This window comes from Nomascus leucogenys, chromosome 22a, assembly GCF_006542625.1.
Source record: "Nomascus leucogenys isolate Asia chromosome 22a, Asia_NLE_v1, whole genome shotgun sequence".
Lineage (NCBI taxonomy): Eukaryota > Metazoa > Chordata > Mammalia > Primates > Hylobatidae > Nomascus > Nomascus leucogenys.
This window is the reverse complement of record NC_044402.1, coordinates 122,387,287-122,404,109: the sequence shown is the minus strand read 5'-3', so window position 1 is coordinate 122,404,109 and position 16,823 is coordinate 122,387,287.

The window sequence follows — 16,823 nt, the reverse complement described above, 5'->3', positions numbered from 1 at the left end:
AAAACTGATGTATATTTATTGTGAAAAATTGTGACAACATAAACAAATAAAGGGAGAAAATAAATGCATTCATGGTCCATTACCTGAGGATAGTCATTGTCAGGATTTTAGTCTGTGTCTTTCCTCTTTGTTTCTGATCATAATGTATTTATTGCTTTGTTCCTGACTTAAATTTTAATTGTTTATTTATGCAAGTAATAAATCATTCTCCTTTTAGAACATATAAATACAGAGAATGAAAAAGAATAGGCCAGAAGTGGTGGCTTATGCCTGTAATCCCAGCACTTTGAGAGGCCAAGGAGGGAAGATTACTTGAGCCCAGGAGGTTGAGGCTGCAGTGAGCCAAGATCCTGCCATTGCACTCCAGTGTGGGTGACAGAGTGAGATCTCATCTCAAAAAAAAAAAGAAAGAAAGAAAGAGGAGATTATTTATAATCTCATCATCCAGAGACTGCCACTGTTAATTTCAGTAAACACTCCTTCACAATTGTACCTATACATACACTCATGCATGGATATTTTATATATATATATATATAACTCTATATCAAATATATATATATTTCAAATATATATGTAACTCTATATCATATATATATTTCAAATATATATATTTCAAATATATATATATATTTGATATATATATATCAAATATATATATATTTGATCAAATATATATATATTTGATATATATATATCAAATATATATATATTTGATATATATATATTTGAAATATATATATCAAATATATATATATATTTGATATAGAGTTTCCCTTTTGTTGCCCAGGCTGGAGTGCAGTGGTGCCATCTCGGCTCACTGCAATCTCTGCCTCCTGGATTCGAGCTATTCTCCTGTCTCAGCCTCCCAAATAGCTGGGATTACAGGCATACACCATCATGCCTGGCTAATTTTGTATTTTTAGTAGAGATGGGGTTTCACCATATTGGTCAGGCTGGTCTCAAACTCCTGACCTCAGGTGATCCTCCTGCCTCAGCCTCCCGAAGTGCTGGGATTACAGGCATGAGCCACCATGCCCAACCTAGAGTACATATTTTGTTTCTACCAAAATGCTATAATGTGACATATAACACTCTACAAAACTAGTTTGATCACTTAATGTTAAGTCATATCACTAATATTGTTATATCATCATCATGATTTTTGTGGCTACATATTATTGCATTACATGGATGTATCCAAACTTACTGTTTCATCCCCTATGGTTGAGCATGTTTGTTGTTTTCTCTTTTTTTCTAGTGAAAGTGAACATCCATGCAAGAAAGCATTTTTCTACATTCATAAAATTTGTGGATGTAAAATAACTGAAGCAAAAGACACACACATGCATAATTTTTTTATACCTGCTGATGGCAGAAAGATGCTAATATTATTGTTCAATTGTTTCACTTGTTTCAAAGTGAAATCTCCTCTGCACGTCTTTTCTCTTTAATTTTTTCATATCTTCTTGGTCATGTTTTCACCTAGAACATGGACATTTTCTATTATATCCTTTTCCTTATATAGTTTTCACTGCATACAGGACACTTATTGATCAATCCTTGCTATTTAACATGCAAACACAATGTTACTTTCAACACAGTTTCAACTTGATGGATGCTTTGCTTGTTCAATGCACAAGTGTAGCTGGATCAAATGAATTCACCAACTTCCTCATTCCTGATACCCTGACATGTACTTGGGTTAACTCTTAAGCTGTTTGGAAATTAAAAGCTGCCTATTGAATATGTGAAATTTATGAGAAGTCCTTTGTAGTGGTCTTATATGCTGCATGTTTTCTTCAATTAACGTTAGTGTAATACCATTGCCATTGTTGCCAGGTACTGTTAACTTATAGTGTAGCTAATCTGCCAAATCTCACACAAGCATAAACAAATATGCTTATTGTAATTTTGACCTTTCATCTCTCTTTGCTCCTTGACATAAGCCAACAGGGGTCTTATGCAAACAAGCGCAAAACAATGGCATTCCTTCCAAACTCTTTAGGAAAATGAAGGTGAAAAATCAGCAAGAGTTACATAGCCTTATACCTGAGTGCAGGTGAGCTGTTTTTAGATTGATATATATGGTGTCATTTTCTGGACCATTAAAAATCCTGTCACCTCTGGAATGAAATGCTGCAGTGATTTACTTGCTGGTGACATAACATTATGCTATCATTTAGAAAGAGAAATGAGAAGTAGAAGTATTGAACCGAACATATTTTAAAGTTTATCACCTTAAAAAAATAAGATATTTTGTATGGGAGAAAAATCTGTAAATTTATTTTCACCGATCAAGTTCTTCATCTAAATCATTTTGATTTAAATGACAAACTAAGCTTTGAGGGAATAAACAAGTAAATGAAAGAAAAGCTTTTCCTGGCTGGGTGCAGTGGCTCACGCCTGTAATGCTAGCACTTTGGGAGGCCGAGGCTGGAGGCAGGGGGATCACTTGAGGTCAGAAGTTCAAGACCAGCCTGGCCAACATAGTAAAACCCCGTTTCTACTAAAAACACAAAAATTAGCCAGGTGTGGTGGCACACACCTGTAGTCCCAGCTACTCGAGAGGCTGAGGCCAGAGAATTGCTTAAACCTGGGAGATGGAGGTTGCAGTGAACAGAGATCATGCCACTGCACTTCAGCCTGGGGGACAGAGCAAGACTCCATCTCAAAAAAACAAAAAAGAAAAAAAAAAAAGAAAAGCTTTTTACCAACAGGGCTAAGAGAATGCTTGCAAGCTCTTTGACAGGTTTTCAGGGCCATTTAAACAATTTAATTTTTTTTTTTTTTGATGGAGTCTCACTCTGCTGCCCAGGCTGGAGTGCAGTTGCGTGATCTTGGCTCACTGCAAGCTCTGCCTCCTGGGTTCACGCCATTCTCCTGCCTCAGTCTCCTGAGTAAGCTGGGACTACAGGCATGCACCACCATGCCCGGCTAATTTTTTGTATTTTTAATAGAGATGGTGTTTCACTGTGTTAGCCAGGATGGTCTCAGTCTCCTGACCTTGTGATCTGCTCACCTCGGCCTCCCAAAGTGCTGGAATTACAAGCATGAGCCACTGCGCCCGGCTTTTTTTTCTGTTCTTCAGACTTCATTCACCTCTAGACTGAGCCAGAGTATGATGACAACAAAACAATCATTTTTTTTTTCTATTTCCTAGAAGCTTCCCATATGGCCCAGGAGTCATAAAGCCTCAGAAATAGAAGGCATCTACCTGTGGCCCATTGAACAAGTTAAAGCAAACTGCATGTCATGAATTGTTTTCTTGTGATATTTAGGTGGTAATACAGGTATGGTTTAAGCAAGAGAGAATAAAACATACTTTGAAGACTTTTTTAATTATAAAAGTGTTCATTCAATTTTTTTTGTCATAATGAATCAGAATAAAGACAGATGCAAGTATTTGTAAAGAATATCTATTAATGTCTACAGACGGAGCCAATATCTACCCAGGAACCATTTGCAGAATCTGAAGCTTTTCATGATCAGAAAGCAGTCAGATATAATTCATCATGACTGCAGATGCTCCATTTAGGGTGAAAACTAGATTTTTTAAGTTGGTATTGGTTCTTTCTGCAGTACCGACAAATTGGAGAGTAACTAGTAGTGAGCCTGTTGTGTGAAAGGTATTTGAAGTTCTTAGAACTAAGAGCACCTAGGGGGAATATGATAGTGGAAGATTTGTTTGATGAAAAGAGGGAGCAAGTTTATTCTGTGTTGTTCTGGGGAAAAAAAAAGAATGTGATAAAGAAAGTAAAGTCCCCAGAAAAATTTTTGGCACAAAGAGTGAAAATGTAATTTTAGGAAGACAGCCTAACCCCTCCTTTATAAATGTTCCTCACTCCGCCAACTCCGCACCCCATGAGGCACACAGACTGAGAGACACACGCCTGCTAAACGATGCCACTTTGGAGGCGATGTCTGCATTAGGTGACCCTGTTCTCTTGGTTCTAACTAATTATACCAAGGGTCACATGTCTCAGATTCCCTTTCTCAAAAACACAAAGAAAATAAAATGTCATCAGATGGCTAGGGAAGGTGGAGTTGGCTACAAGATCAGAGTTGGCCCAAAGGCAAGTCAGTGTTGCTGGAGCCTGTCAGATGAATCCAGTCTGCAAAAAACAAGAAAGAAGCAGATGTTCAGGGAGAAGAGGAGATAAGAGACTGTGAAAGCCCAGAGAAGTGATGGAGAAAAAATATCTGATGACATTCCAGATTTGGAAAGTCCAGAACTAGGTTATCGGGGATGCTCCTTTATATTTGTAATGCCTCCTGCTCATCTCCACCTTCTTCCTAAGCTATTTTGAGCAGGATCTCTATTTCCTGAAATAAAAAAAAAAACCCTAAAGAAACCCAATGACTCAGTTTCCTCCTCCCTTCTTCCTGAACTTCAGATGCCAAAACCAGGACAAATGGGTACAAGTAACAGGGAAGTGTATTTCCTTTGATGATTGAAACTGTCCAGACCTAGCATAACTGTCATTCAAAGTGTTCAAACAGGCTCTAGAATCTGCCTCTTGCTATCACTGATCATCCCACTGGAGTTACTTATGTTTGTTTTTCTTAATTTATAATCTTTGGTTACAGTTAGAATACTGTTTAAAGGTTGACAAGCAAAAATAATTTCTTAATCTCGTCTACATACAATGGTAGCACCCATCAGTTGCCCCTAAATTCCGCAGTAACCACTGGATCTAGGTTAAAGTGTGCTGGGGAAATGGCTATACAGTTAAAAGCTTTTTGACTTTTCCAGGTTTCTAAACTTCTCAAAGCCTCAGCCTTGTCATCTGTAAATTGGGTGCACAATCCCTTCTCTGAAATCTTTGGGCAGGAATATTTCAAATTACAGAATTTTAAGACTTCAGATATTTTGTGGGGTTTATATACCGTATTTTATGTAAAATCATCACCAAAGTTTGTGTAAATACCCTTTACTATCATTGTGTCTGCAGTGAAACATTTAGATATACACACCAACTGGGATAAATAAACGACATAAATAGTCCTTATATTAATTCAGGTCAGATTTTGCTGTCGGATAAGATTGCTAATAAAACCCTCCTGTGTTTCAGAAACTTTTGGATTTCAGGATTGTGGAATGGGCTTGTGACCTGCACTATTTGCCTCTTAAAGGTGTTGTAAGGATGAAATGCCACCGTGTAGATAAAGGAGTTGGAACAGACTCTTGGTCTCTGTTGGCTTGTGACCTGCAGTATTTGCCTCTTAAAGGTGTTACCAGGATGAAATGCCACTACGTAGATAAAGCAGTTAGAACAGGCTCTTGGTCTCTTTTTTTTCCCGCCCTTGCCAGGGATGCAGATTCCACCATGACCCCAGGACTCAGCCTGTCTCTCTGTTGCCACCATTTGTCCTGGTGGTTTCTTCCAATCCCCTCTTCTTCCCTCCAAACCTTGAGTGACAGATACAGTCCAGCTGAGCCCACATAAATGATGTAAGAGGTTTCAAAGACAGCTCTGTCACCAGCTGAACTTCAGCAGAGTGCTTGGCACATAGTCAGGGCTCTGTTTGGTCGCTATCACAACTACTTCTACTACTACTGGGGGCATTACTGTCTTTCTACCCCAGCTACCAATGCCTGGCCATGGCTCCTTTTTCAAGGAGAAACTGCATCCTGAGTGACATTTTACTGTCCACTCAAAAAAAATAGGAAAGATCTGGGAACAGTAAACAAGATAGCTTCTTCTCTAAATGGAAGTATAGGGAAAAGGAAATACATATCCAAGTTGGCATTCACTGGAAAATAGGCCATTTGGATCACAGCCTTTGATTATTCAGTTGAATCCCATACTTACACACCTTCAAAAATGTTAATTGAGCCCTATACCACTTTAAATGTGTTAAGACTGAAGAGCAATCAAAACTCTTGTAGGAAGGGACTGTCCTTTAATTCTTATCCTAGCAGCTTCTTGTAACTTAGAAAATGCTGCGTGGAAAACTTCCAAGCCCTCCAAAGGAAGTAAAGAAACTCCCATCAGCATTGAGGGACTGCAGCTTCAGTCTTCCCGTCTCACTTGAGCCAACCCAATGGGCTGGGAGTTTCTAAGTGCTTTCCTTTGAACCTTTGCAAGTTACTGGAATTCTGATAAAAAATTCATTTTTCCTTCTGCCCCCTCTCCCAGAACTAATTGCTCTCTTTGGTAATCACAACTGCACCAAGATCTAAGCTTTATGAGCATAAGGTAGACTAGCAGAAGATATTTAGGGAATTAAAATAAAAAGAAACAGAGAGAGTTTAAAATGCTTCATAAACACCAACAAGACTTACTGAGAGCACTCAAGATTGGCAGTAAGTTTTAAGAACATGGTTGCTGATAATGATAGTCCACTTAGATGAGGCCAAGTCTTCCTGTGCCAGTGAGGCCTAATTTGCTGCATACTAATAAGAAAAGTATCTAAAAGTCCATTGATTTAATCTCATTAATGGTTACCCTCAAAAGCAATGACATGATAAGTTTTCTACAATTTGCTTCTAAATAAAAAGAAAAATAATCAAATTTAAAATTAAGTAAATTGCTTTAGCTTGCCATTTAAAAACAGCACAAGTAATCTAATTTGCTAAATTTATTAGGAGTAAATGTGAATGAACTCAGAAATTGAATTTGGGCACCAGTGCTAGGGCAGTCTCTGTATCAACATGTAAGAGAGCAAAGCTAGGTAAAAATTCTTTTTGTTTCTGAAGTCTGAAAATATGTGAAATAAAATGGAGAGGGATGCCCAAATGCAAACAGACTGAATTTATTCCCATGCTATCTTACAATAGAGTCAATAACATCTATTGGAATAAACAAACCCATCTTTACGGTGGCTAAGTGTCTACTTACACCTTGTAAATACTGATGAAGTTCAGTTTCTCAGCCTGGTCAGTAGATCTTATTAGTATTTATGAAGTAATTTGAATTTTAAAAATTCCCAGCCAGGTGCAGTGGTTCATGCCCATAATCCCAGCACTTTGGGAGGCCGAGGCAGGCAGATCACTTGAGGTCAGGAGTTTGAGACCAGCCTGCCCAACATAGTGAAACCCCACCTCTACTAAAAATACACAAAATAGCCGGGCGTGGTGGCGGATGCCTGTAACCCCAGCTACTTGGGAGGCTGAGGCAGGAGAATGGCTTGATTCAGGGAGGCAGAGGTTGCAGCAAGCCAAAATCATGCCACTGCACTCCCATCTGGGTGACAGAGCAAGACTCTGTCTCAAAAAAAAAAAAAAATTGGTTCAGTTGCAATTGTCCAGAATGATAAGTTAGCACATCATATCATTTTGGGGCGGGGGCAAGTGGAAAAAGAAAACATTTTAGGGGATGGATGGGAAGAACTGTTGCTGCTCCTCTCATGTTTACAAAACAACTGTTCTTTGTATTATTAGCATTGTCCTATGTGCCAATGTCAGTGTCACTGAGGTAACAGGCAAAGGGAACCGACCTTGGGCCAGATGCTTGATACATGTGGTGTCCTTGAATGCCCATAGCCCAGTGGGGTTACTAGTATTGCTGCACTTCACAGATGGGGAAACTGAAGCTTAGAGAGCCTAGATTACCTATGTAGCATCATTCAGCCAGTAAATGACAGAATTAAGATTCATATTCATATTTCTTTGAGTTCAAAGATTGTGTATTATTAAAAGTTACTCAATAAATATTTATTTGAAAGGTTACATTTTACTTAAAGAAAATAATTTTCACTTCTAATAACAACAATAGCCAATGGCTTTCTACTTTCACATCCAGTTTTTAGATATTACTTTTACCTTCACAACAATCTTGGCTATTGGTGTTGAGGTCAGTGTCGTTATTCTCATTTTACAAATGAAGAACCAGCGATCCAGTAACCCTAGGGAATCTACCTAAAATTATGCATTTTTAAGTGGATGCGGCTCTTAAACCCAGGTATATGAGCTTGTATACCAAGCTTTGCTCTGTCCCCCACTGCCTCCTCTGCTCAAGGAAAATGAAAACTAAGACTAGAGGACCAAGGTCCATCTTCTGACCTCTGATGTCTGACCAAGTTTCTAAGATTGTGTTTATCTAGAGAAGAGAAATAGCTATATGAGAAATGGTTGATTATTTAATTCAAATTAATAACATGAAATCAACTATTTAGAGGCTTAAGTGTTGATTTAATAAAAAATATATTATAATTTGGGCAACATGATGAACAGTCTTACAGGGCATGTAAAAAGACTAGCTCTCCCAGGATCTAACAATATTGCTATTAGACATCACTCACTTGGTTTATTCCATAAAATCCCTTGGTTACAATTCAATCCCACCTCTTCTCGGTTCCTCAGGAACACTGGTTCATTTTCCTTATTTACAGGGAAAGTGTTAAGCCTTATTTTTTCTTAAGCTAAAAGACCAAAGCGGTCAGAAGAAGAGATAACAGGGATCTGACAAGGCCACAAGGCAATTACATGTCCCTCTCCTATGTACCTGCCTGAATGTTTATGTGGGATCGGAAAAGGACAAGATGCCCTTCCTCTTGTGAAGTCTCCACTGATCACAGAAGCACTTTTCAAATAATCTTTTCCATTTTGCTCCTCTGGGCTGCTTGGCTTTGTAAACTGTCAGTAAAGCCGTCAGAGTGGGAAGCTAGATATTGCAATCTCCATGGGCGGATGCTGCCCAAATCATGTCTGAGAGATGGCAGGCACAGGAGGGCAGAGCAAACCATGTCGTTGCAATATTCCTGAATCCCTCGGGCTAATTAGGCCTTCACATTCTTTTATAACAGTGAAAAAAAAAATAGCTACTTGGAGATTCCATTAGAAAGTGCACAGTTTCAAGGGACATGAAATAGCCCAGGTATTGCTGCTGGTAAAATGAAACCTTTCTCTCTTGATCTGAGATCATTAGCTTTCTGTTTTACAAGAGACCATCTGCTGTTCTTATCTCCAACCAGAGATCCAAGAGAAGCCCTTTCATCAGCCCCTGGGACAGGATTATCTGCCACAACTGTTGATTACTCTGTGTCAGGAAAGTGAGAGCTTGCAGAACAGGCAGTAAGAGAGAGAAAAGTGAAATAATTGCTTTGTGGGGAGCCCTCAGTGTGTGCAGCGCAGGCAGAGAGCACTGGGTACGTGGTTTCACTTTATCTTTACAACAACGCCAGGGAATAGGTCAAATTATTATCCCCATTTCACGGATTGTGGGAATTGGGACTTGGTTGTTATCAGAGTAAGTGTTGAGAAAATCTGCGGAATGTTTTATAAAGAGTAAGGTAAAAGGTAAGATGCAGGCATACAATTTTCTTGTTTAAGGTGAAGGCTCATTTTTTTTTTTAACTGGCAACTCCCCATCAAGGAAACTACATTTTTCCCCTTCACAATATTAGCTAGAATCATTTTTTGCCTACATTAGCCTTCCTTTATCTTAAAATCCATATTCAATGTAACAAATACAATGTATAAACGAAAAAAAATTTTAAAAATGGCATTGATTATCTTGACTGGTATGAAACCATAAATAAATAAATGAAAGTTTACATAGTTGTAAAAGATGAAATCTGTATGTATATATTTGAATGTTATTGAGCAAATATTTGAGTGCCATACCCATGTTAGATGGTAGAAATTTTTTTGGTAAAAAGATGTCCTATTTTTTCTCTTTTTTTCATAGAGCTTATGGAGAAAAGATGATAAGAAAATATATCACTATTTATAAATAATGTGGTGTTTCTGAAGTTCAAATGTGAAATGAAGCACAAAACCCTAATGCTCAATTTTTGTATTACAAACTTTATTTAAAAAATCAAAATGTGAATTACACAAAATAATTGCATAGGAACAATTTCATTTGGCAATAAAATGAGTGTTTACCATGAATCTTGAAAAGATGTTAAATTATTTAATTAAAAAGAATTAATGAGAAAATAGAAAAGAAAGTAAGCATAATATGATGTGCAATAATAAATAAGTGACATCGAACAATTCTTTTGACATTCTTCACAAGAATTTGTTATACCCTTCACTCTTGCTGCTTGATCGAATCCAAAACAGTGCTTTGAATGAACAGCAGCATCTTGTACATATGTAGGGTATACACTTGACTTTCTCTGTAGAAAACACCTTTTTGCAGGTGATGTTTTTCTGACACAATTTAGGTTCTACAGTTGCTAAACCAAATTCTGTTATTTCCTAATTTTGAGAAAAAGGATTAGGAAAAGAAATACAAGCTAAGCAATTTTTGTTACCAACAGAGATTAAACTAAAAGCATGGATATGCTATTCTTCAATTGCTTGGTGAATTATGCCTTACCCTGAATCATTCTATGAAGACTTCACTGAGCATACCTCAATTTAGAAGAATAACCATAAGACCCCCAATTAGAACTATAATTAAATGTCATTTGGGGACTAATAACCAAGGCTCACAATGTTATCTGAGTTGATGACAGTGGAGAAGAGATGAGGTTGCACGGTTCAGTTTCTGGTCAGAAATGCCAGCTCGTTATTATACTCCAGTAAATTTCATGCACTACTACATTTATAGCTACTATAAACTGAAAATATAAAAGACAGAAAAAGTGGAGATATAGTGATCGCATGATGGGCCTTGGAGGTTCAGTTTGATATCCATGGGATTTATTCCTTGATAACGAATATGCCTTTTGGTTTTACCCAACTAAATTTGTTTTCCTCTATTTCCAAACTTTTGTGAAAGTTGGCATAAAATAAAAGATTTCATGGAAAAAAATTGTATCCACTTAGAAAGATATGATGTTTTGCTTTGGCACAGTGGTTAGGCCCCAGACGTCTCTCATCATGGAGACTGGAACATTGAGAGTTTGGAAGCCGGATCTTGAGAGGTTCCGATATTTTGCTGTCCTGATTTCCCTACTGCTGTGGTCTGAATATTTGTGTTCCTCTTATATTTATATGTTGAAATCCTAACCCCCATGTCAATGGCACTGGGAAGTAGGGCGTTTGGGAAGTGATTATGTCATGAGGGCTCTGCCAGACAGGCCCTCACCAGACATTGAATGCTGGTGCCTTGATCTTGGACTTCCCAGCCTCCAGAACTCTGATAAATAAATTTCTATTGTTGATAAGCCACCTAGTTTATGGTATTTTGTTATAGCAGCATAAACTGGCTAAGACACCTACAAAAGTTGGGAATTCTCAACTAGATGTTGAGATAACAAATTGTTTAGCTATACTAGATCTAGAAATGCTTCTCTTTAGGGACAAATTTTTGAGATAACTTCACAATTTCTTTCTTTTCCAAGAATCTAAAGGTAAAACAAACCCACAGAAAATCAAAACTTGCTTTTAATAGATTTTCTTTTAGGCTAAAATTATTATTAGTGCATGTTGGGCTCAACAACTTAATCCAGAACTGAGAATAGACTGCTTCTCTAGTGGCCTATTCAGAAATCAGGAATGAGAATACATGGCAGGAAAATGACTACCAAAATTGGAATAAAATTGAGGTTGGCCAGAAATAAAACCACATACAGCCAACTGATCTTTGACAAAGTGGACAAGAACATACTGTGGGGAAAAGACACCCTTTCCAATAAATGTTGCCAGTAAAACTGGATTGCCATATGCAAAAGGATGGAATTGGACCCTAGTTCTCACCATATACAAAATCACCTCAAGATGGATTAAAGACTTACATGTAAGTCTGGAAACAATAAAAACACTGGAAGAAACCCTAGAGAAAACTCTTCCGGACGTTGGTCTAGGCAAGGAATTCATAATCAAGACATCAAAAGTAGGCAACAAAACAAAAAATAAACAAATGGGACTATATTAGCCAAAAAGCTTCTGCACAGCAAAAGAAATGATCAACAGAATGATCAGACAGCTTGTAAAATGGAAAAAAAATATTTGCAAACTATTCATCTGACAGGTGACTAATATCCAGAATTTTAAGAAACTACAACACAACTCAGCAGCAACAACAGCAAAAACAAATAATTCCATTAAAAAGTGAGCAAAGGACATAAATGAACATTTTCAAAAGAAGACATACCAAGGGCCAACAAGCACATTTTTTAAAAAGCTCATCATCACCAATCAACAAAGAAATGCAAATCAAAACCACAATGAAACATCATCTTATACCAGTCAAAATGGCTACTACTAAAACGTGAAAAAATAACAGATGTTGGTGATTATGTGCAAAAAAGGGAATGCTTATACACTGCTGATAGGCATGTAAATTAGTACAACCTCTGTGGAAAACAATATGGATATTTCTCAAAGAACTAAAAACAGAACTGCCATTTGATTCAGCAATCCCACTGCTGGGTATCTACCCAAAGGAAACAAATAATTACGTAAAAAAGATACCTGCACTCATATGTTTATTACAGCACTGTTCACAATAGCACAGATATGGAATCAACCTAAGTGTCTGTATTAGTCTGTTTTTGCATTGCTATAAATGCATAGGGCTGGATAATTTATAAAGCAAAGAGGTTTCATTGACTCATTATTCTATAGGCTGTATAGGAAACATGGCTGTAAAGAAAGTGAGTCATTTGCTCAGTTTCTGTTGAAGGCCCCAAGAAACTTGCAATCATGGCAGAAGGGGAAGGGGGAAGCCTGTGCATTACATAGTGAAAGGGGGAGCAAGACAGAGAGAGGGAGGAGATGCCACGCACTTTTAAACAACCAGATCTCACGTGAACTCACTCATCCCCAAGGAAATGGCACTTAGCCATTCATGAGGAATCCACTCCCATGATCCAAACACCTCCCACCAGACCACACCTCCAGCAGTGGATATTATATTTCCAGATGAGAGTTGGAGGGACAAACATCCAAACCATATCAGTTCCCATCAATGGATGACTTGATAAAGAAAATATGGTATATATGCACTGTGGAATACTATTCAGCCATAAAAAGGATGAAATCATATCTTTTGCAGCAATGTGTGTGAAACTAGGGGCCATTATCTTAGGTGAAACAGCTCAGACACAGAAAGACAAATATTGCTTGTTCTCACTTATATGTGGGAGCTAAATAATGTGTGCACATGTACATAGAGTGCAGAATGACAGACAATGGAGACTCGAAAGGCTTGGGGATTGGGATGGATATAGTAATAAAAGCCCTGACTTCACCATTATGTAATATATACATGTAACAAAATTACACTTGTACCCCATACATTTATACAAATTAGAAAATAAACTAGAAGTTGTAAAACCGTTTGAGAACATCATGTAAAAAAGCAAAAAAAAAAAAAATCACTATGCTTGTTTATAAATAAATAAAGCAAGTAGGCAAGCATACACGCATTTAAGCTTTTGTGAGGCCAGAGAAAAAAGTAACTTTTGTATAAATAGGAAGAAGTTGAGGAAGTTAGAACATAAAGGAAGTGGGAGGATTAGAGCAGCTCAGCAGCTGTTTCGTGGCTTTGTAGGGCTTATTTCGGCATATCTGGCATATGTAATCATGCGTCAGGGTGGACTTCGTGGGGAGTCCTATATTTACCAGGTAAGTGACCAGATGTCTTTGCCAATGTATGATAATTTCTGGAAAAGGGATTTAAAAATTCAGGTCATACCACCCAAAATAGGAAACCAGCTCTTCTTGCTTTAAAGGAAATTTATGGATAATTCAAGATAAACCATCTGTGCAATAAGAAATACACATCCTACAGATGGTGAGAATTATAGGATCCATAATACTGTTAATAATAGTATCACTTGTAGATGTATTGTATGAGAAGTATGTGTATGTGTGACCATGGGGTCTGTTAGGGTTAGTACTTTATATTGATACACCACAGTCAGACTCCATCTCTGCTACAGTGCTGAACACATAGTAGGCTTTCAGTAAGTCTAGAAGGAGAGGAGGGAAGAAGGGCTTTAGGGTTATCTTGAAGTATCTGCTGTGTGTATTAACTGAAATTAGTTATAATGGATCATGTAATTTAGCAACATCGAGACTAAGTGCAATTGTAGGAGGAAAAAAGATAGGTGGATTTTTTTTCTTTTTTTTGTAGTCAGGCCCTCTCCATCTTCCCTCTATTGAATGACTATACGATATTTACCTGCACTCTCAGTACCACGGCAGAGATTAGATTGCAGATCCAGATCTTTCCAGGTTGGGCATGGGCAGGAATCAGGAGCTGCCATGCATCGTAAGATTTCAGTCACCTGAACTTGTTAGAAAAGAGGTGCCGATGATTTCTTCCTATTGTGGCTGCCCTAGTGTGCTAATAGTGATTAATTTTACATCATATGTTGACTAGTTTTGTTTTAATCCTATGTGATATGCTAGAGCCTGCTTGTATGGCCACTTACTATTTTTAGAAAATTTATTTGTGAGTCAGTTGTTAAACACAGCTGTTATTAAATACTAAATGATATAAACTTAGAGTTAAATAATTGTATTAAACTCTAAGGTAATAAATATTCAAATGCATTACCTCCAGTGACTTTACTGCATTTTACTACGATCTATGCCTTTGAGATTATTTATTCCTTTTGTATTCGAATGAGGGGAAAACTATAAAATGGTACGCTAATGTATCTATCTTCTGAACTCCGCATTCAGTGATAGCACATTGGTTGCCTGAAATTGGCCATAGTAGGAGTATTCACTCTACAGAAATTGAAAAATGCTACAAATCAGGGCTTTTTCGGGGGTTGAGGGGAAGGGGATGGTGGCTAAACATTTTCCAGCACCTCACAAAATAAACATCTCATTTTTCACTGCATCAGTATCTATTACTCTCTATCTTCTGGAACTATGTCCTGCATCTTTTAGATAATCACTCCTCCCCTCCTTTAGGTAGTTTTAGAGAGGATTTCAACTATTCTACTCCACTCCTTGGGCACAGATATAGGAACATAATCTAGGTTTGGCCAATCAAAATTACCCTTCCTCCTGACCACAGTTGGAAGTGTAACCCAGGGAGGAGCATGTGACTTAGGCCAAACCAGAGTCCTTTCCTGATGCTTTCTAGATCAGTGCTGAGAAAATTAAAGCTTCTTTTTTTCTTTTTTTTTTTTTTTTTCAGACGGAGCCTTGCTCTGTTGCCCAGGCTGGAATGCAGTGGTGCAATCTCGGCTCACTGCAAGCTCCGCCTCTTGGGTTCACACCATTCTCCTGCCTCAGCCTCCCGAGTAGCTGGGACTACAGGCGCCCGCCACCACGCCCAGCTAATTTTTTGTATTTTTAGTAGAGACAGGGTTTCACCATGTTAGCCAGGATGGTCTCGATCTCCTGACCTCGTGAACCGCCTGCCTTGGCCTCCCAAAGTGCTGGGATTACAGGTGTGAGCCACCGAGCCCAGCCTAATTAAAGCTTCTCTTTTCCCGCCAGGGTTGCTAAGCTGAGATGATGTAAGACTGTGGCTGTGGCCACTCTTCCCCCAATATCCAAATTACACATAAGAAGCCAGTCCCCATTAGAGAACCTGAGGCTGCCATAGCAAGTAGCAAAGACACGAAACAGAGGACAATCTGGTACTATCATTTGGGTCCCTGGGTGCAGACATGCTTGTTCATCCATTCTTTTTCAGCTGTATAAGTCAATAAACTCTAACTTAAGCTATTTGGAGTTGAGTTTCTGTCACTTGCAATGAAGATTCCTAACTAATACAGTTGATTTGGGGTGACCCATATCTTCTCTCTTGTCCCCTGTTTCCTTGGTTCATCGATTACATGTATACATGTGTGATTTTCATGCTGTGACTTTAAAATTGATCTAGAGAAAAAAGTCATTCTAGAAAACCAGATGCAGACATTTAGGAAATCCATTAATCTCTCTTAACCAGGACTTTCATGGTTTTGCTGCCACCGTGGGGATTGAGGGTCATAAAATGTAGAGGTTTATCATTTTAAAACCTAAACTCTGCCAGGAACAAACAGGATTCCAACACTGTGACTGATTAGTGTCACTCCAGCAGAAGAGTAGTATAATGATGGGAATACCTCTCAAAATTAAATCCTAACGAAAGGATTAGTTGGCTTGCTATCTTGATTAAGTTATAGAAGCTGAAGTCTACTAAATCACTTATCAGCAGAACTGTGATTGTTATAAGAATAAGGGAAATCGAATTAAAAAAGAAACTGAGGAAAAGAAAAATTCAAAAAAGATCAGAAACTAGTTTTTTAACCCCCTGTGCCTCAGTTTTCTCACCTTTATAATGGGGGTTATAATAGTATCCTGTAGAGTTATTATAAAGGTTAACATTTATAAAGCACTTAAACAGATCCTAGCTTATATTTTGAACCATATAAGTTTTAGCTCTTTTTTCTGTCAATGTTCTGGAGGGAAGCAAATGGCACGCTCAAGTAGTTTAATACAAGAGAGCTTAATAAAAGAACTATTTAAGAGTAGGGAAATCCTCAATGGATAATGAAGCATTCTGAAGCTAGCAAAAGAGTGGGAAGGAGTTTGAATTCCTGGAACTGAAGGAGCAGCTACCAGAACCTAGAAGGAGAAAATTATGATGAGATGGTTGCCTGACAGTAGCCATGGCTTTAAATGAGGATTCACAGCCAACTTGAGGCAAACTTGTAGGTAAGCAGATGGGAGAACAAATACTCTGATTTTATCTTCCTCTGTTCTACTGCTAGGGCTACCTACTGGCCAAAGTCAACCTGAAGTCAGAATAGGAGTCTGCTAATGTAGCCCATGCGGGTCAGCCTCTGCCAGGGCACAGAGCAGAATGGAAAGGGTGAAGAGTAGATGAATGCAGTGAACAGTTGATTCCTCAACATCTATTCTTGCCCTTCATCTGGATAAAACAATCATATTCTCAATATAGAGAACATAAAATATTCAGTAAGCTACCATATCATCACAGGTTGATTTCAAATTGGCCATAGTCTCA